A 17,749-nucleotide genomic window follows, 5' to 3' on the forward strand; every position below is an offset into this window, starting at 1 on the left:
TCTTTAAGACCCCAGTTATACAGCCAGGAGAATCCCAGTCTTTAAGACCCCAGTTATACAGCCAGGAGAATCCCAGTCTTTAAGACCCCAGTTATACAGCCAGGAGAATCCCAGTCTATGAGACCCCAGTTATACAGCCAGGAGAATCCCAGTCTATAAGACCCCAGTTATACAGCCAGGAGAATCCCAGTCTTTAAGACCCCAGTTATACAGCCAGGAGAATCCCAGTCTTTAGTGAGACATGGTGTTAGTAATGGTGATCTGGAGAGCTAGTTTCTGGGGAACTGGGATAGCCCACGCAAACACACACACACACACACACACGCACGCACGCGCACACACACACTTTAGTGTTAGTAATGGTGAGTCTCAGAGGATCAGGGATATCCTACCCTGAAGGAATTGCTTAGTTAATCCATCTGGACTAGCTAGCTGTGTGTTCATCCAGAGAGATGGATGGAGGGAGGAATGGAGGGAGGAATGGAGGGAGATAACTGTTGGGTGTGAGGGAAGGAGGGAGTGAATGCAGAAAAGGAGAGAACATTAAGGAGGGATGAAAGCAGACACAATAAAACAGGAGGGAGGGAGGGGAGAGAGAGGGGGAGAGAGGGGGAGAGAGAGAGGGGGGAGAGAGAGAGAGGGGGAGAGAGAGGGGGAGAGAGAGAGAGAGAGAGAGAGAGAGAGGGGGAGAGAGAGGGGGAGAGAGAGAGAGATAGGGAGAGAGAGAGAGAGATAGGGAGAGGGGGAGAGAGAGGGGGAGAGAGAGGGGGGAGAGAGAGGGAGAGAGAGGGAGAGAGAGAGAGAGAGGGGAGAGAGAGAGAGAGAGAGGGGGGAGAGAGAGGGAGAGAGAGAGAGAGAGAGAGGTGTAGCTGGTAGGTTCCCGGGGGCAGTATGACTCATAGCTCTGCAGCTCTGTGTCGTGCGTCACCAGCGCTGGAGGAGGAGACACACACATTTACATTTTAGTCATTAACAGACGCTCTTATGCAGAGTGATTTACAGGAGCAATTAGGGTTAAGTGCCTTGCTCAAGGGCACATCAGGGAGTCAGGACACAGGTGGTCATACTCATAGCAATACTGGTTATTTACACAACTGCTGCTGGTATTAATGGATCTCACTGTGATCAAATGCAGAGGTAGTCATGTGATCTAATGCAGAGGTAGTCATGTGATCTAATGCAGAGGTAGTCATGCACTGGAACGTAATGTAAACAGTGGCACATGTATGCAGAAACACACCGGATGGTTTAATAGAAAACGTTCACATACACATGCTAAACAAGCTAATCATTCATTTCTGCATTTGAATAATGACTCTCATCTGCACACACACACACACACACACACACACACACACACACACACACACACACACACACACACACACACACACACACATACACACACACACACACACACACACACACACACACACACACACACACACACACACACACACACACACACACACACACACACACACACACACACACACACACACACACACACACACACACAACACAGAGGTAATAACAACTCCCTGTGTGTGTATGTGTGTGTGTGTGTGTGTGTGTGTGTGTGTGTGTGTGTGTGTGTGTGTGTGTGTGTGTGTGTGTGTGTGTGTGTGTGTGTGTGTGTGTGTTGGTACAGTTAAAGGACCTATCATGTGGTGTTTTACAGGTTTAATAAGAAAAACATTTTCAGAACAAGACAGCTTTCTCTCTCTCTGTTTGTGTGTCTCTCTCTCTCTCTCTCTCTCTCTCTCTCTCTCTCTCTCTCTCTGTATGTGTCTCTCTCTGTCTCTTTCTCCACATTGCCTCAATTCTGCTTCTTTGATTGGCTGAGCCCACATTGCAGCAGATGACACAACAGCTTGTCATCCTAGACAGTTGCTGTTTATTTCTCTGCAGATGAATTGAGAGAGAGCATGTGTGTGTGTGTTTTATGTATCAGCTTCACTGAGTGCCATAAAGGGCCACTCTCGCCCAGCTGTAGAGATACCCACATTAAACCTTATTTCTCTCTCTCGCTCTCTCTCCGTCTCCCTCTCACTCTCTTTCTCTCACCCCCTCTTTCAACCCCCCTCCCTCTGTCTATCACACACGTTAATGAAGTTTCATGCTTCCAGTCCACTGATTTGCTCTGTAGACCATGAAACAGTCCAGACAGAAACAGAGGAAGATTGCATGAGACCGAAGGGAGAGAAAGGGGGAGGAGAAAGAGAGGGGAGGGAAGATGGAATATGACAGAACATGAATAGCTGTGTGGAATGAAAGAGAAAAGACGAGAGGGACGCTGAGAGGAAGATGATGAAGCACACTGTGCTACTGACGCTGTGTGTGTGATGATCATTCAAAAGTAGTGGACTATATATGGAATAGGGTGCCATTTGATACACAGTCTCTGTGTGTATGACAGATAGCAGAGTCATTGTTCCGGTTATTTGGGAGGGACAGGATGTAAATGAATCAGCAGAGAGTATTTCCATTGTGCTGGATAGACTGTTTCAGTCCAGATTACTTTGACCATGTCGCTGACTATGTATACTGGCAACAACAATCACTTCTGCTAATTTATATCTGAAATGATGGAGATAGAGAGAGAGAGACACAGAGAGAGACACAGAGAGACAGAGGAGGACTCCTTATGGACTCAAAATATATACAAGACAAAAACTTTGCCCAAACACAGAGTGTCTAAACTCTGGTGTCCAAACACCCAGCATGCCTGAGGACCAACTAGGGTCACCCAGCCACATAATAATACACACAGGCACAAACGACCTGAGGGCACAGCAGGAAAGGGTGGCCACAGCACTGAAGGGAGTGATTTAAAAAGCGTCTTCTACTTTCCCCAATGCACAAGTGGTTATCTCCACCCTGCTACCACAAAGACTTCCACCCTGCTCCCATACAGCGGGTAAACGCAAGTATTTGCCGTAACTGTGCCTCAAAACCAAACGTTTTCCTGGCCCACCACTTCAACCTGGACTTGAACAGCCTCTATGACCAGGTCTACCTATACAAGGCAGCAGTGCCCACCTTCGCCCGGACCCTAAAGGACATCGCTCTCAAACGTAGCCCCAACACCTCACACAGAAGCAACAGATCAATAGACACCCCGCCCAGACCAGCGAGTCTCTCCCAGACCTGGGGACCCCCCCTCTGGACCTACACATAGAGGACCCACGCCGAGAGGACCTACATCCAGACCACAGCACCACCAGCCACATCCACACCCCCACAAGTCAACCATGCCCATACCCCATTCAGACCCTCTCAGATCAGACATATGCCCCTCCTGCCCAGCCCATGCCCCCCACTCCCGCAAAGAGGGCCTCAACAAGTCGCACATACACCCAGGCCGTGAGCGGGCAAACAGGGCCCAACCCCCACTCTTACACTAGCCCAAGCCAATGGCATGTACCAGATGCTCAGCAGGCTCTGCTCAAACTTACTGGCCTAACCACACGACCAACAACATTGGACACTTTATGGAACACAAAGCCTTCACCATCTCATCCTGGAATATCCAAGGCCTGAGGTCATCTGCCTTTGGCCTAAAGAGCAGGAACCTGGAATTCATCAAAGAACTCGGAAATACAGACATTGTCATCCTACAAGAAACCTGGTATAGAGGAGACGGACCCACTGGTTGCCCTCTAGGTTACAGAGAACTGTTAGTCCCATCCACCAAACTAGCAGGTGTGAAACAGGGAAGTGACTCAGGGGGTATGCTAATTTGGTATAGAGCAGACCTAATTCACCCTATTAAATTAATCAAAACAGGAACATTTTACATTAGGCTAGAAATCCAAAAGGAAATGATCTCAACAGAGATAAATGTCCTCCTGTGTGCTACCTACAACCCCCCACTAGAATCCCCATACTTTAATAAAAACAGCTTCTCCATCTTGGAGGGGGAAATCAATCATTTCCAGGCCCAGGGACATGTACTAGTCTGTGGCGACCTAAATGCCAGAACCGGACAAGAACCTGACACCCTCAGCACACAGGGGGACAAACACCTACCTGGAAGTGACAGCATTCCCTCCCCCATATGCCCCCCTAGGCACAACTACAACAACTTAACCAACAAAAACGGGTCACAACTCCTGCAGCTCAGTCGGACGCTGGGTATGTACATAGTCAATGGTAGGCTTCGAGGGGACTCCTATGGTAGGTACAACTATAACTCATCACTTGGCAGTAGTACTGTAGACTACTTTATCACTGACCTCAACCCAGAGTCTCTCAGAGCGTTCACAGTCAGCCCACTGACACCCCTATCAGATCACAACAAAAATCACAGTCTACTTGACAGAGCAATACTCAATTATGAGGCATCAAAGCCAAGGAACTGAGTAATATCAAGAAATTTTATAGATGGACGGAATATAGTGTGGAAACCTACCAAAAAACTATTAGGCAACAACAAATTCAATCCCTTTTAGACAACTTCCTGGACAAAACATTCCACTGTAATAGTGAAGGTGTAAACTTGGCAGTTGAAAATCTTAACAGTATATTTGACCTCTCAGCTTCCCAATCAAATAAAAAAATATATAACAGAAAACTGAAGAAAATGAACAACAATGACAAATGGTTTGATGAAGAATGCAAAAACCTAAGAAAGAAATGGAGAAACCTGTCCAACCAAAAACATAGAGACCCAGAAAACCTGAGTCTACGCCTTCACTATGGTGAATCACTAAAACAATACAGAAATACACAATGGAAAAAGAAGGAACAGCACGTCAGAAATCAGCTCAATGTAATTGAAGAATCCATAGACTTTCACCACTTCTGTGAAAATTGGAAAACACTAAACAAACAACAACACAAATAATTTTCTATCCAAAATGGAGATGTATGGGTAAACTACTTCTCCAATCTTTTTGGCTCTATAACAAAGAACAAACAGCAAAATCATATACATGATCAAATACCAATCTTAGAATCAACTATTAAAGGTAACCAGATCCCACTGGATTATTCAATTACCTTGAATGAACTACAGGACAAAATAAAAACCCTCCAATTCAAAAAAGGCATGTGGTGTTGATGGTATCCTCAATGAAATGATAAAATATACAGATAACGAATTCCAATTGGCTATACTAAAACTCTTTAACATCATCCTTAGCTCTGGCATCTTCCCCAATATTTGGAACCAAGGACTGATCACCCCAATCCACAAAAGTGGAGACAAATTTGACCCCAATAACTACCGTGGGATATGTGTCAACAGCAACCTTGGGAAAATCCCCTGCATTATCATTAACAGCAGACTTGTACATTTCTTCAGTGAAAACAATGTACTGAGCAAATGTCAAATTGGCTTTTTACCAAATTATAGTATGACAGACCACGTATTCACCCTGCACACCCTAATTGACAAGCAAACAAACCAAAGCAAAGGCAAAGTCTTCTCATACTTTGTTGATTTCAAAAAAGCCTCCGACTCAATTTGGCATGAGGGTCTGCTATACAAATTGATGGAAAGCGGTGTTGGGGGAAAAACATACAACATTATGAAATCCATGTACACAAACAACAAGTGTGCGGTTAAAATCGGCAAAAAACACACACATTTCTTCCCACAGGGCCGTGGGGTGAGACAGGGATGCAGCTTATCCCCCACCCTCTTCAACATATATATCAACAAATTGGCGAGGGCACTACAACAGTCTGCAGCACACGGCCTCACGTACTAGAATCTGAAGTCAAATGTCTACTGTTTGCTGATGATCTGGTGCTTCTGTCACCAACCAAGGAGGGCCTACAGCAGCACCTAGATATTCTGCCAGACCTGGGCCCTGACAGTAAATCTCAGTAAGACCAAAATAATGGGGTTCCAAAAAAGGTCCAGTCACAAGGACCACAAATACAAATTCCATCTAGACACCGTTGCCCTGGAGCACACAAAAAACTATACATACCTCGGCCTAAACATCAGCGCCACAGGTAACTTCCACAAAGCTGTGATCGAGCTGAGAGACAAGGCAAGAAGGGCCTTCTATGCCATCAAAAGGAACATAAAATTTGACATACTAATTAGATCTGGCAAAAAAATACTTGAATCAGTTATAGATACCATTGCCCTCTATGGTTGTGAAGTCTGGTGTCCTCTCATCAACCAAGAATTCACAAAATGGGACAAACACCAAATTGAGAATCTGCGTGCAGATTTCTGCAAAAATATCCTATGTGTAAAACGTAGAACACCAAGTAATGCATGCAGAGCAGAATTAGGCCGGTACCCACCAATGATCAAAATCCAGAAAAGAGCCGTTAAATTCTACAATCACCTAAAAGGAAGCGATTCCCAAACCTTCCATAACAAAGCCATCACCTACAGAGAGATGAACCTGGAGAAGAGTCCCCTAAGCAAGTTGGTCCTGGGGCTCTGTTCACAAACACAAACAGACCCCACAGAGCCCCAGGACAGCAACACAATTAGACCCAACCAAATCATGAGAAAACAAAAATATAATTACTTGACACGTTGGAAAGAATTAACAAAAGAAAAACGGATCAAACTAGAATGCTATTTGGCCCTAAACAGAGAGAACACAGTGGCAGAATACCTGACCACTGTGACTGACCCAAACTTAAGGAAAGCTTTGACTATGTACAGACTCAGTGAGCATAACCTTGCTATTGAGAAAGGCCGCCGTAGGCAGACCTGGCTCTCAAGAGAAGACAGGCTATGTGCACGCTGCCCACAAAATGAGGTGATAACTGAGCTGCACTTCCTAACCTCCTGCCAAATGTATGACCATATTAGAGACATATATTTCACTCAGTTTACAGAGATGCACAAAGAATTCGAAAACAAACCCGATTTTGATAAACTCCCATATCTACTGGGTGAAATTCCACAGTGTGCCATCACAGCAGCAAGATGTGTGACCTGTTGCCACAAGAAAAGGGCAACCAGTGAAGAATAAACACCACTGTAAGAACCACCCATATTTATGTTTATTTTTTTTCCCTTTTGTACTTGAACCATTTGTACATCGTTACAACACTGTATATATACATAATATGACATTTGTAATGTCTTTATTCTTTTGGAACTTCTGTGAGTGTAATGTTTACTGTTCATTTTTATTGTTTATATCACTTTTGTATATTATCTACCTCACTTGCTTTGGCAATGTTAACATACGTTTCCCATGCCAATAAAGCCCCTTGAATTGAATTGATTTGAGAGAGAGAGTGTGCAGAGGAGGAAATGCTATGAAGCTCATCTGTTTGTTCTGAGTTAGAGCCAACAATAGGCAAGTGGCCCCTCCCACACACACACACACACACACACACACACACACACACACACACACACACACACACACACACACACACACACACACACACAGTTAGCTAAAAAAATGAATACATTCATTGGTGAATTTTTTGTTTGTTTACAATTTGTTTCCTTGATATGACTTGAAAATAGATAGTTAATGGGAAAGAAGTTGAGGAAGAAGTTTGGATATACAACAGAGTTTATTCTAATGAAATAACCAGCTGTATAACAGTAATATGAACTGTCATTGATAAAGAAAATAATGAACCCTAATTGTAACCCCAATAGCCTCGCTACTGTTATTTTCACTGTCATTTTACTTTTTTTCTTTTTACTTCTGTACTTATCTATTGTGTACCTAATACCTATTTTTTACTGAAATTGCATTGTTGGTTAGGGCTTGTAAGTAAGCATTTCACTGTAAGGTCTACTCCTTTTGGATTCGGCACACAGGACAGATAAACTTTGATTTGACTGCTTACGGAATATGATGTAGAGTTCAATATTTCAGCTGAGAGAAAAATGTCTACATTTCAGGAATATTATTTGATAGCAAAAAGGTCAACTGGGAGGAATGAAAAAAAGAAGACAAGGTACAGGAAATATGAAAAAAAAGTACAAAGAGAAACAGATTTCCTGTGAATTAGCATCATTGTGACATCATCACTGCCCCCTGAGGAGATTTAGAACTGATGGAACAGACCCTGATAGTGTACACACACACACTCACTCACTCACACTCACACACACACACACACACACACACACACACACACACACACACACACACACACACACACACACACACACACACACACACACACACACACACACACACACACACACACACACACACACACACACACACACACACGCACACACGCACACGCACACACACGCACACACACACACACACACACACACACACACACACACACTCACACACACTCACACACACGTTATGTTCTTTTATCCTATTTGGGACATAAAATGTATTCCATTCAAAAACCTATTTTCCCTAACCCCTAACCCTAAACGTAACCCTAACCTTAACCCTAACCCTAACATAAACCCGTAACCCTAACCCAAATCCTAAACCATAAACCTAAACTTAAGTACTAACTCCTTACCCCAGGGGCGGAAATCCCGGGAGGGACGGGGGGGACACGACCCCCCCATCCTGGGAAAAATATGATTTGTCCCCCCAATATATCACTGAAACATAACTATGTAATTTAAATAATATTAATAATACGCAATGAAAGCAATTGTGCTGATTATAGACACTTAATAGCGCGTTTTTAAGTTTCAAAAGATTGCGACCCCCCCGCCCTTTGCCTCACAATGGTTTGATCCACTGCCAGTTCCTTAGTTTGCACGTAACTGCCGTGAGGTTCATCCAGTCAATCGCGCACACACACACTAGCTGAATATGCAGAGCTAGCGCGCAAATATTAACTATTAAGCTAGCTAGTACATATTCCATTTGTGGCGTCGTCAAAGATGGAATCTTTGCTATCGTCAATGTATTCCAAGATCAGCACGCAGATGATGTAAGTTAGTGCTTCAAAGTCCCTGCGATAAGGTTAGCGATAAACTGAAGTCCAAACTGAACAGAACTACACTCTTCTACCATTGTCTTAAATATATTTTATGGTCTCGTTGCAAAAGCTAAATTGTCGCAAGGGAACTTTTATTTATTTTATTTCACCTTTATTTAACCCGGGTAGCAAAGATTATAGCAAACACCACTGAAACTGAATTGGTGCTTGCTAGCTTTGCAAATTCAGCTATTGTTGGAAGCCAGCCAATATGAAACAAACTATTAAAATTACAAAAGGTTGCAGCATATGTTGTGTAAATGGTGAACTCATACAGCTGTCAACTCTTGTCATTTTAATCCGTTTCACATTTGCTAGCTACCTTTTAGATCGAAGCCCAAATAGAATGATTGAAGATGATAGAAGCCCATCTCCTACTGTAAATAACCTACACACTGTGTGTGTGTGTAGCCAGCCAGCCAGCCAGGTAGAAAAATGTCAGAAAAATAAAAGACGGACATCAGAGTATTTTTCAATACACCAAAACGCATAGTAAGAACCCTAGTAGCCTAATATCTCAAAGACTAGTTGATAAAATGTTTATAAGAAAGAAATGAAATTCTAATGGAAATGTTTCACAATGATGTCATTAGGCAGAGCAGGCAACAGATGGCACACAGACAGCAGAGTTGGGGACAGATATGCAGGGACAGACTGGCAGAGACAGGGAGTCTCAGGTAAGTTTGTTGAGTCTTTGTTTGGCAACATTATGAAAGGTTCTCCATTTTTTTTACTTGTAAAATAGGAACATAATTGGAAAATGCCATGGATACCCCCACTCTCAACTTAAACTGGTGACTGAACTAAGATTTGTTAAAGGCAATGGTATTGCTGTTGTGATTAGTTGTGTAGTTTTGGGTACCGGTAGTTAGGAGTACGGCAAACACCTTATTTCTTTGGTTCCTCAATATACATTTACCATATTACAATGTAGGCTATGTGTTACAGCACTACTTTTGGTGTCCCCCTCAGGAATTACTCTTGAGAAAATGTCATGTAATTGTCCCCTCCAAACTTGATATCAGATTTTCGCCCCTGCCCCTGCCTTACCCTAACCCTAATTTTAATCCTAACCATAACCCTAATTGTAAGGCCTAACCCTAAACTTAACCCCTAAGCGTCAAATAGCTTTTGTCCTCATGGGGACATGGGAAATGTCCCAACGATGGAGAATTTTCCTTGTTTTCCTTGTTGTGGGGACTTTGGGGGATTTTAGGTCCCCACAAGGATAGAAGAACCAACCCACAAACACACAAACACACACACACCTTCGGGTCGTGTCATACTTCATTGCCTCTTGTTGCCTCTTCTGGTCCTCCAGCTCATACAACAGCTGCTCTGTGCTATAAGCACTCCACCCTGAGGTGATTTAGAGCTGATGGAAAAACAGACCCTGATAGTGTACACACACACACACACACACACACACACACACACACACACACACACACACACACACACACACACACACACACACACACACACACACACACACACACACACACACACACACACACACACCTCCTCTGAGACATACCATATCTGTTTCATCATCTATGTATCAAGTGTGATTCTTGTTGATGGTGACTGGCCAAGTCCCTAGTGACATACAGCATCTAGATTTCTGCTGTATTGTAGTATTGCATGGTTGGCATGGCTTAATTATTATTCTCTCTCTCTCTCTCTCTCTCTCTCTCTCTCTCTCTCTCTCTCTCTCTCTCTCTCTCTCTCTCTCTCTCTCACTCTCTCTCTCTCTCTCTCTCTCACTCTCTCTCTCTCTCTCTCTCTCTCTCTCTCTCTCATTGTTTCTCTCTCTCTCTCCCTCTCTCTCACTGTCTCTCTCTCTCTCATTGTTTCTCTCTCTCTCTCTCTCTCTCTCTCTCGATCTCTAGCCTAGGACCTATCATGTGGTAATAATAAGAAGAACATTTTCAGAACAAGACAGCTCTTCCTCTCCCTCTCTCTTCTCTCTCTTTCTCTCTCGTTCCCTTTCTAGTTCTCTCTCTCAAAAGAGAAAAACAAGGCTTTTCTTTTTCTCTCAGGTGAGCTCCAGAACAAGGACAGAAAGCAGCTGCAGTCTTTAATCAGTCAACCATCAATTACATTAATTTACCATGGATACATCCCAAATGGAACCCTATTCCCTATATAGTGCTGCCAGTTTAAGCGCTACATTGTATGGCAATTAGTGTGTGTGTGTGTGTGTGTGTGTGTGTGTGTGTGTGTGTGTGTGTGTGTGTGTGTGTGTGTGTGTGTGTGTGTGTGTGTGTGTGTGTGTGTGTGTGTGAGTGTGTGTGAGTGTGTGTGTGTGTGTGTGTGTGTGTGTGTGTGTGTGTGTGTGTGTGTGTGTGTGTGTGTGTGTGTGTGTGTGTGTGTGTGTGAGGACCCTCTGACCCTTTTTATTTTAAGTTTTTAAATGTAACCAAGGGAGGTGTTGAGCGTATGATTCATATTTTGTCTTTAGTGGGTTGAAGTGGAGAGGATAGGATTAGAAGAAGATAGGAGGAGAGGAGAGAAGAGAAGAGGAGTGGAGAGGAGATAGCCTTTGTCCTCAAGGGGACGTGAGAAGTGTCCCAACGAGGGAGAATTTTCCTGTTTTACTATCCTTGTGGGGACTTTGTGGGGTTTTAGGATAGAACACACACACACACACACACACACACACACACACACACACACACACACACACACACACACACACACACACACACACTGATGCTAACAGACACACATAATGAGTAAATGGACGTTGTAGGAACGAGAGCAGAGAGCCCCATTAGCCCGGAGGATTCTGGGAAAGATTGGTGGCAGCCATTAGAGACACATTACATTAGACTGATTAACAGGAGGAGGGGGGAGGAAGGGGGAGGGAGGAAGGAAGGGTGAGGAAGGGTGAGGAAGGGGGGGCGTGGTTTGGGTTGAAAGAGGATTATGAGTCCATTGAATTAAAGACCAACATAGGGACTGTCAATGGACTATTTCTTGTAATAATGTTTGGGAGCAGACTTCCTAATGAAGTGTTAACACATTTATTTGAGTTTCAATGAGCTGAATTGGACATTGATCCTAACATTGGAGTGTGGAGCTCCACCACCCAGCTGTTTGACTGCCTTACTGTCTCTCAACGTTTTAACCTCTTCCCTTTCTGTCATCATCCCCCCTTTACTGCCCTTTTCACCACATCTTCCCCTCCTCCTTACTTTCTCTCTCTCTCTCTCTCTCTCTACCAACATCTCAAACGCTTCACTTTCTCTTTCATGACTTCTACCTTTTATCTCCCTCCCTCCCCTACTTTTGCCATCTCCTACGCCCCCTCCATCCATCTCTTGCTCTTGGACTCAGCGGCAGGTGTGTCCTGGGGTGAGGCAGGAGCAAGGTGGGCCGACAGAGATGTTATTTCTAGACTTAATCCTCTGTTTCTCAGGTCATCTTTCTCTCCCTCTCTCCCTCTCTCCCGATCTCGCTCTCTCTCCCTCTCTCCCGATCTCGCTCTCTCTCCCTCTCTCCCGATCTCGCTCTCTCTCCCTCTCTCCCGATCTCGCTCTCTCTCCCTCTCTCCCGATCTCTCTCTCTCTCCTTCTCTCCCGATCTCGCTCTCTCTCCCTCTCACCCGATCTCTCTCTCTCTCCCTCTCTCCCGATCTCTCTCTCTCTCCCTCTCTCCCGATCTCGCTCTCTCTCCCTCTCTCCCGATCTCGCTCTCTCTCCCTCTCTCCCGATCTCTCTCTCTCTCCCTCTCTCCCGATCTCTCTCTCTCTCTCCCTCTCTCCCGATCTCGCTCTCTCTCCCTCTCTCCCGATCTCTCTCCCTCTCTCCCGATCTCGCTCTCTCTCCCTCTCACCCGATCTCTCTCTCCCTCTCTCCCGATCTCTCTCTCTCCCTCTCTCCCGATCTCGCTCTCTCTCCCTCTCTCCCGATCTCTCTCTCTCTCCCTCTCCCGATCTCGCTCTCTCTCCCTCTCTCCCGATCTCTCTCTCTCTCCCTCTCTCCCGATCTCTCTCTCTCTCAACTCTCCTCTATCACCTCAATCTCACCTCTCCTTCATTCACACCATCCATTTCACCTCTCTCTCGCTCTCTCTCCATCACGCCTCATCCAAAATCAATCAATCAAATGTTTTTATAAAGCCCTTTTTACATCAACCGATGTCACAAAGTGCTATACAGAAACCCAGCCAAAAACCCCAAACAGCAAGCAATGCAGATGTAGAGGCACGGTTGCTAGGAAAAACTCCCTAGAAAGGCAGGAACCTAGGAAGAAACCTAGAGAGGAACCAGGCTCTGAGGGGTAGCAAGTCCTTTTCTGGCTGTGTCGAGTGGAGATTAGAACAGTACACGGCCAAGATGTTCAACCGTTCATAGATGACCAGTAGGGTCAAATAATAACAATCCCAGTGGTTGTAGAAGGTGCAACAGGTCAGCACCTCAGGAGTAAATGTCAGTTGGCTTTTCATAGCCGATCATTCAGAGTTAGAGACAGCAGGTGCGGTAGAGAGAGAGAGTTGAAAACAGCAGGTCCGGGACATGTTAGCACTTCCGGTGAACAGGTCAGGGTTCCATAGCCGCAGGCAGAACAGTTGAAACTGGAGCAGCAGCACGACCAGGTGGACTGGGGACAGCAAAGAGACATCAGGCCAGGTAGTCCTGAGGCATGGTCCTAGGGCTCAGGTCCTCCGAGAGAAGAGAGAAAAGAGAGAATAGAGAGAAAGAGAGAGTTAGAGGGAGCATACTTAAATTCACACAGGACACCGGATAAGACAGGAGAAATACTCCAGATATAACAGACTGATCCTAGCCCCCCGACACATAAACTATTGCAGCATAAATACTGGAGGCTGAGACAGGAGGGGTCTGGAGACACTGTGGCCCCGTCCGATGATACCCCCGGACAGGGCCAACCAGGCAGGATATAACCCCATCCACTTTGCCAAGGCACAGCCCCCACACCACTAGAAGGATATCTTCAAACCACCAATTTACTACCCTGAGATAAGGCTGAGTATAGCCCACGAAGATCTCTCCCACGGCACGAACCCAAGGGGGGCGTCAACCCGGACAAGGAAGACCACGTCAGTGACTCAACCCACTCAAGTGACGCACCCCTCCTTGGGACGGCATGGAAGAGCACCAGTAAGCCAGTGAGTCAGCCCCCGTAATAGGGTTAGAATCCCAGTGGAGAGAGGGGAACCGGCCAGGCAGAGACAGCAAGTGTGGTTTGTCGCTCCAGTGCCTTTGCATTCAGCTTCACACCCCTGGGCCAGACTACGCTCAATCATAGGACCTACTGAAGAGATGAGTCTTCAATAAAGGCGTAAAGGTCGAGACAGAGTCTGCGTCTCTCACATGGATAGGTAGACCAATGTTAGCAGTAAAACCTTGAAATCAGCAGTAGCCTTAACAGGAAGCCAGTGTAGAGAGGCTAGCACTGGAATATGATAAAATTTTTTGGTTCTAGTCAAGATTCTAGCATCCGTGTTTAGCACTAACCAAAGTTTATTTTGTGCTTTATCTGGGTAGCTGGAAAGTAGAGCATTGCAATATCCTAATCTAGAAGTGCCAAAAGCATGGCTGAATTTTTGGAATGCATCATTTTTGGACAGAAAGTTTCTGATTTTTGCAATGTTATGTAGATGGAAAAAGCTGTCCTTGAAACAGTCTTGATATGTTCGTCAAAAGAGAGATCAGGGTCCAGAGTAACGCCGAGGTCCTTCACAGTTTTATTTGAGATGACTGTACAACCATCCAGATGAATTGTCAGATCCAACAGAAGATCTCTTTGTTTCTTGGGACCTAGAACTAGCATCTCTGTTTTGTCCGAGTTTAAAAGTGAAACATTTGCCGCCATCCACTTCCTTATGTCTGAAACACAGGTTTTCAACGAGGAAAATTTTGGGGCTTCACCATGTTTCATCAAAATGTACAGCTGTGTCTCATCTGCATAGCAGTGAAAGTTAACATTATGTTTCTGAATGACACCACCAAGAGGTAAAATATATAGTGAAAACAATAGAGGTCCTAAAACGGAACCTTGAGGAACACCGAAATGTACCATTGATTTGGCCTTCCCTGTGGCTCAGTTGGTAGAGCATGGTGTTTGCAACGCCAGCATGGTGTGTGCAACGCCAGGGTTGTGGGTTTGATTCCCATGGGGGGCCAGTACAACAACAAAAAAATGCATGAAATGAAATGTATGCATTCACTACTGTAAGTTGCTCTGGATAAGAGTGTCTGCTAAATGACTAAAATGTAAATTTGTCAGAGGACAAACCATCCACAGAAACAAACTGATATCCTTCCAACAGATAAGATCTAAACCAGGCCAGAAGTTGTCTGTGTAGACCAATTTGGGTTTCCAATCTCTCCAAAAGAATTTGGTGATCAATGGTATCAAAAGCAGCACTAAGGTCTAGGAGCATGAGGACAGATGCAGAGCCTTGGTCTGATGCCATTAAAAGGTCATTTACCACCTTCATGAGTGCAGTCTCAGTGGTATGAAGGGGTCTAAAACCAGACTGTAGTATTTTGTATACATTGTTTGTCTTCAGGAAGGCAGTGAGTTGCTGCGCAACAGCTTTTTCAATTTCTTTTGAGATGAATGGGAGATTCGATATAGGCCGATAGTTTTTAAAATATTTTCTGGGTCAAGGTTAGGCTTTTTCAAGAGAGGCTTTATTACTGCCACTTTTAGTGAGTTTGGTACACATCCGGTGGATAGGGAGTTAATTATTATGTTCAACATAGGAGGGCCAAGCACAGGAAGCAGCTCTTTCAGTAGTTTAGTTGGAATAGGGTCTAGTATGCAGCTTGAAGGTTTTCATCAATATGTCAAGAGATATAATATTAAAAAACTTAAGCGTCTCCCTTGATCCTAGGTCCTGGCAGTGTTGTGCAGACTCAGGACAACTGAGCTTTGGAGAAATACTGTATTATTGATTGTATGTTTGTTTATTCCATGTGTAACTCTGTGTTGTTGTATGTGTCGAACTGCTTTGCTTGATCTTGGCCAGGTCGCAGTTGCAAATGAGAACTTGTTCTCAACTAGCCTACCTGGATAAATAAAGGTGAAATATATATATATATATTTTTTAAATACGTAGATTTAAAGAGGAGTCAGTAATTTGCTTTCTAATGATCATGATCTTTTCGTCAAAGAAGTTGATGAATTTATCACTGATGTAGTGAAAGCCTTGGGGAATGCTGCTTTTTAGTTAGCTTTGCGACAGTATCAAAAATACATTTGGGATTGTTCTTATTCTCCTCAATTAAGTTGGAAATATAGGATGATCGAGCAGCTCTTCGATAGTGCACGGTACTGTCTTTCCAAGCTAATCGGAGGACTTCTCTCTACCTCTCCTCCCTCTCTTCTCTCCATCCATCTCTGACGCACATTTCACCTTGCTCGCCCTGCATACCTCCTCTCCTTAAATCTCTCCTCTCTTTCCTTCTTTCTTTTCTCCAATGACGCACACTGCGTCCCAAATGGCACCCTATTTCCTACATAATGCACTACTTTTGACAAGAGCCCTATGGAGTCCTGGTCGTGAGTAGTGCACTATGTAGGAAATAGGGGGCCATTTGGGACTCAGGCCCTGACTCGTCAAAGAGTCGAAAATGCAGGTATATTAAAGCATTTTGAAGTATTACAGCCATTCTATTGTACCGGAGACCTACACACACACACACACACACACACACACACACACACACACACACACACACACACACACACACACACACACACACACACACACACACACACACACACACACACACACACACACACACACCGAGAGACAGGAAGTACAAGATAATAAGACAGTTCAGTAGGCGTCGCTGAGAGCCTCGCCATGTGTAGAAATTTATGATAATTTGCCACAGAGAGCAGTGTGTGTGTGTGTGTGCAGCAACGGAAGTGTGTCATTATGTTCATAAGTATCATGATTAGTGTTTCTTGCTCTCTCTCTCTCTCTCTCTCTCTCTCTCTCTCTCTCTCTCTGTCTCCCTATCTCTCTCTCTCTCTGTCTTTCTCTCTCTCTTTCTCTCTCTGTCTTTCTTGCTCTCTCTCTGTCTCTCTCGCTCTCTCTCTGTCTCTCTCTCTCTCTCTCTCTCTCTCTCTCTGTCTCCCTATCTCTCTCTCTCTAACTGTCTTTCTCTCTCTCTTTCTCTCTCTCTCTCTGTCTTTCTCACTCTCTGTCTCCATCTCAGTGATGCGTCATTCTCTTGCTGGGTCAAGTGCCACTGTACCAGAAACCAGCGTAAAATTATAGGAGGTAGAGAGAAAGGGAGTGAGAAGAGATTGAATTAAGGAGAGAGAGAGTGAGTAGAATTGAGAAAGGAAGGGAGAGAGAGAGAGAGAGAGAGAGAGAGAGAGAGAGCGAGAGAGAGGCTTCCATCAGGCCACACATTAAATGCTGATTGGTGGAGTCCTCCCATCTCCACAGAGGAACTCTGGAGCTCTGTCAGAGTGACCATCGGGTTCTCAGTTTGGCCGGGCGGCCAGCTTTAGGAAGGGTCTTGGTGGTTCCAAACTTCTTCCATTTAAGAATGATGGAGGCCACAGTGTTTTTGGAGACCTTCAATGCTGCAGCAATGTTTTGGTACCCTTCCCCAGATCTGTTTCTTGACACAATCCTGTCTCGGAGCTCTACGGACAACTCCTTCGACCTCAAGGCTTGTTACTGTTAACTCTGCAATAGACTCTTTACAGTCTAATATGTTTATTGTAGGCTATGTAACACGATAATGTCAAGTTTGTTAGTGCTGTTCCATGGCGGTACAAAATGCTAAATGCTCATTCTGATAAATTGTTTTGCCATCTACAGACAGTCCCGCAAAGTA

The sequence above is a fragment of the Salmo salar genome, chromosome ssa18 (genome assembly GCF_905237065.1).
Source record: "Salmo salar chromosome ssa18, Ssal_v3.1, whole genome shotgun sequence".
Lineage (NCBI taxonomy): Eukaryota > Metazoa > Chordata > Actinopteri > Salmoniformes > Salmonidae > Salmo > Salmo salar.